The 4,892-nt window shown below is 36.7% G+C and overlaps 1 long non-coding RNA gene across 1 annotated transcript; it reads left to right on the top strand.

Moving 5' to 3' along the window:
- Positions 1 to 534: 534 nt before the first annotated feature.
- On the top strand, positions 535 to 3,668 carry LOC114687272. Its single transcript, XR_005089815.1, has 3 exons — positions 535 to 780; positions 1,895 to 1,947; positions 3,502 to 3,668. It is a non-coding gene; the product is annotated as an uncharacterized LOC114687272 (long non-coding RNA).
- The last annotated feature ends 1,224 nt before the right edge of the window (positions 3,669 to 4,892 follow it).

The following is a 4,892-nucleotide window of genomic DNA, read 5'->3' as shown; positions in this document are numbered from 1 at the left end:
AGCTGCAGCAGGCAGTAAGGCTCTTAGCTCTGATCTCTTGGCTTTCTTCTTTGCATTGGTTCTGTGTTTCTTATTTAATAAGATGGTTGGTTACATTTACAGAAATATATACAGAAACCATGAATGCTGCAAGTATTACAATAAAGAAAATACATGGGAAACTTCAGTTTATCTGAAAGTAATGTGACTTACTTATTTTTTGTCAATGTTGTTATTAAATGCAATCATTCATCTTCTAGGGCATAGACAGGGTTCCACAGAGACAAATGTGCTTGTGTTATATTTATAAATGGAGCTTGTTTGCAAATATTTAATGTGTTTTGCAATACAAACAGCCATGTAAACATTAAACAAAATTTAATGTCAATCACTCTATTTCATTTCTGACAAACATCTATGACCTCTGGTCTTACCAAGACCATTGGTTTAGTTGTTCATTAATTTCCTAGAAAAAAAATCGAAAGAAGTAAAAATGTAGGTTAACATGAACTATTATCAACTGTCAACTGAAGATGTCACTCATATTCTTCATACTCATGGAAGATCCCCAGTTGGTCTTTCTACTGGCACTAGTGATTGCTCTACCCCCTTTCCTAGAACACAAATACTGCAGATTGTCTTCAGGGATTCACTCCTGGACTCAGAAGGAGAACGCATGGCCTCACCAACTAGGAAAAGTCAGAAACAGATATCCTGAAGGAAAAGAGCAATGAACCTGATTCCAAACATTTCCACAGAAGCATGGGCACTGCTGGCAACCATCCTGGTGCTCCTCTACCTGTAAGTAATTGGTTGAAAGCCTCTTTTTTGTGGCCTTAGAGTTGGAATGATTCTCAGGCCCATTTTTTCCTGTCAGAAAACCAAAAGATATAATCCAATGGAAATTCATACTTCCACAGCTGAACACATTTCTGCTGTAACATAAATCATTTAATTCACTGTGTTTTTCAGCCAAATGTTTTCAAGTAATGTTAGAATTCCAACATTGTGAGATAATCCAGAGCAGGTTTAAAATGATTACAGTCTACTGTTTCTCTTGTTTGTTTTCTGTCATTAGTTTGTCACATTGGGATAGGAAGGTGTGCAGAATATTGAACCCACAATGATGGAAACTACACCTGAGATAATAATGATTATTTAGACTCAGGCCTGTCTGTCCAGAGTATTGTCACAGAGATTGTTGGGTTACTGACAGTAAACTAAGAGCCTGTGTCTGATCATCTAAGTGCAAAAAAATGCCCTGTGCCATCTAGGGTCTAGGAAGAAACAGGGCAGAGAAATGATGTTTTATGTAGTTCATTGCCTCATGAGTTCATTTGGATAACACATTGAGTTTTCTGGGAAAGATGGGAGGAAATATCCTGACCTCAGTAGAGCATAATTGACAGATCAATGTATCCTCCATGTTATAGGTATGGGACCTCTTCTCATGGACTTTTAAAGAAGCTAGGGATTCCTGGCCAGAATCCTCTGCCTTTTTGGGGGGAAAATGCTTAACTATAGGAGGGTGAGTGCTGTTGGGTTCTCTACTTTACTTCTTGTGACTGTGTCACTTACACAAATATCATTAAACACCATGTCAGTTCATCCATTCAAAAGGACATTGGGATTAGTTGTAAGGCTTTCAGTTTGCAGAACTGTTTTTGTCTCACTGAGATCATTGCGAGCTTACCTTGGGTTTTATTAACATGTGTTTGTAACCTCACATTTGTGGCAAGTCAGGTATGACTTCAGGTTTGTGTCAGGTCAGGTGAGAACCCTGGCTGTTAGCACACTAGAACATGAGGCTAATACGCTGGTATGTAGGCTTCTGGAGCACCAAAGACTTCATTTTCCATTTAGTGGCCAATAAATGTAGATAAATAATGACTTTCCATTTTTTTTCTTTTCTCAGGGCACATTGAAATATGATATAGAATGCCAAAGAAAGTATGGGGATATGTGGGGGTGAGTATTCTGCAAATGTCCAATATGGACATTTGCTACAATATGACACCAAACTGCATGGGAGAACTTTGTCAGTCCAGAGTTTATAGGGACACATTTGACTGTTTTAAAGTGTCTTAAAGTCTGTCCTGCCAAGGGTTCCATAAATATGTTGTTGCCTACAGTCTGAATTAAGATGAGGGCATTACAGATAATGATTTGTCTGCATCCTTTGATGTTCCAGAGACACCTAGCCTTACATTTACCCTGTGTCATAGAAGGGTTCCTGCCACTATTTACTCTTCCTTGAGACTTTTAAAAGTTATAAGAAATGCATTACTTCAGATGCATGTAGTATTTTCTCATAAATTCAGGAGAATGTCTCCTACCCATACTGATTTACACTTAGATAAAAGCAAAAGTAATTTTATAAAAATATTCCCAGTAAATATGGACTTTTTAAAGATAGATTAAAGGGAAAATAGGCATATTGGCAGTTATTATTTTTGTTTAATTTAATGTGTCAATAAAGTATATTTTCTTATTTTTATTACTTCATTTTTTGTTTGAGGTTATAATTACATCTTTTCTCCTTTCCCTTTCCTCCTACATATACATCCTCTTGTTTTCATTAACTGTTGTTACATGAATATATGTATATGTAAGTGCATTTATGTTCATAACTATAACCTATTCAGTCTGTATAGTGTTACTTGTACGTATGCTTTCAGAGCTGACTATGTGGAATTGGGCAACCAGTTTGTGTGCTCTTACCTGGGGAAGACCATTTCTCTCATTCTCAGTAATCCTTACCTACCTGTACTTCTTTCTGTGGGTTTGAGGCATACCAGGCCTTCCTCCATGTATAATTTTTGAGACCAGGTCTCACTATATCCAACATTGGTCTGGAAGATGCTATGAATCCATATTGGACTAGAGGTCACTGTCTTCTGTATCTGCCCCCTGACTACTGGTTTTAGTTCTGCACTTTCATACTTTGTTGAATTTTCTTTTATTTTTCAATTTTTGTTGCATTTTATACAAGTCATTGACTATTTAATAAGAATGTGTATGGTTATTTTCTCTCAACACATACCACTCACTTTGATGAAAAGTTGTTTGATATGTTACACCATGCTGTTGACTTCTAGACTTGTTCAATTAATTATTTTCTGTGATAATTGAGGTAACTGGGGATTTGTCTCGAGCCTAGCAAGAAGTGACATTACTCTGCTATGTGCCACAAGCAAGTAGGAAGAGGTTCTGCCTCTTCATCTCTTCTCATCCATCATCAGAAACCACGGTACTAATCACAAGGGTCTGTTGAGCTCCTGTAACCATGTGACCTAAGGCCATGGGAATGTTGTGCTGCATTTCTAATGGCCCCCAATTAAATTTTTAGAAACATTATTGATTGTGAATTGTTAATAATTTGCTCTTAAGGACAGTAGAGCAGTCGTAAATAATCACTTGCTATTTTTAGAGAAGACCAAATTTCAGTTCACAGAAGCATGTATTATAGAACCAGAGGTAAAAGCAGAATCAAAATGTAATTATCTTTTTTTTTCAATGCAGGCTATATAATGGACTGTTCCCTGTGCTGGTTATCACAGATCCAGATATAATCAAGAGTGTGCTAGTGAAAGAATTTTATTCTGTCTTCACAAATAGACATGTAGGTATTCTTTTCTTAAAAATGTGAGGAATGTACACACCAAACAAGTAATATAGGCATATTTATGTATGTAAATATGCATACATGTATTCAGTAACAATTATTAAAACAACCAGACATGAATATAAAAAAGAGAAGGAAAGGGTATATGGAAGTGTTTGGAAGGGAGACATGTTGCTACTACATTATAATCTCAAAAATAAAAAGTCAAAATATGAATATTCATTTAAATTTTTTATGATCCCACATAGTCTAGCAATTAGGATTCCTGGATTTTGCTCAAGGGGCCTAGGTTCCACTCTTTCAAAAAAATTAGCTGGGCTATGTTTCAGTACATCTTTAATCCTAGAATTCAGGAGGCAGTATCTGTGAATGTGAGCTGAGCCTGGTCTACAAATCAAGTTCCAGGACAGCCAGGGCTACACAAAGGAAGCCTGTCCTGAGAAGTAAAAGCAACAACAAAAGACATTATTATGAGAGGCTGAGGATGCTGCTTAGTCGTAGCTTAACCTGACCCAGATTTAAATCTCTAGCACAACAAAATGAACAAACATTTTTTATATAAAATTCTTATGGATTCACTGTAATTTGTCAACAATGTACAAGGCATGCTATGTGTCTTCATGCTGTTTTGTTAAGGTGGGGATATCAACCTTTCCCACGGAGAAATTTTCAGCACTCAGAGATAAACAAAAACTTCTTTCATTGGTTCACACCCGTTGTTTAATAGGTCCCACATTGCTGTCTAAGGTAGGTATTCATGGGGTCACTTCTCAAGGGGGAAGAGCAGATGTGACCCTCATCATCAGGAAATGGAGAAGCAGGGTCACAAATCAGAAGTCAGGAGTTCATTTTAGCAGCTCTGCTGTCTCAGAGCAGAGACAGGTTATTACTGTCTCCTTATAATCTTGTCACCCCATAGTCCCCAAGGAAGCTTGGTAATCATAAATAAGATTCAAGTTGGTGTTTTCCTTTCCCCTTAAGTTTTTCCTGGGCAGTTTATTTATTTTATTTGGAAATGTGTTTAAGCTTTATTAGTAAGTGTCAGTGCTTGCATTCAAACTCAGTTTGGTCTGATGACAGAGCTAAGATAATTTATCCACATTTATATACCTCCTTGTATAAACAGCTTTCAATGGTACTTTTAATTTTTTTAGTTAAAATACGAATATTTTATTTGTTTAATCCTGCTTATGCCTCCCATGTTCCCACCCCAAATCTCTTTAGATAATATAAAATACTGAATCCCTGTGTCATTCAACCATCCATAGTGTTATTCGTCACTCTCTCT

The sequence above is a fragment of the Peromyscus leucopus genome, chromosome 23 (genome assembly GCF_004664715.2).
Source record: "Peromyscus leucopus breed LL Stock chromosome 23, UCI_PerLeu_2.1, whole genome shotgun sequence".
In the NCBI taxonomy this organism is placed as follows: domain Eukaryota; kingdom Metazoa; phylum Chordata; class Mammalia; order Rodentia; family Cricetidae; genus Peromyscus; species Peromyscus leucopus.
The sequence above is the reverse complement of the archived record's forward strand: the minus strand, read 5'-3'. Positions and strand labels throughout refer to the sequence as shown.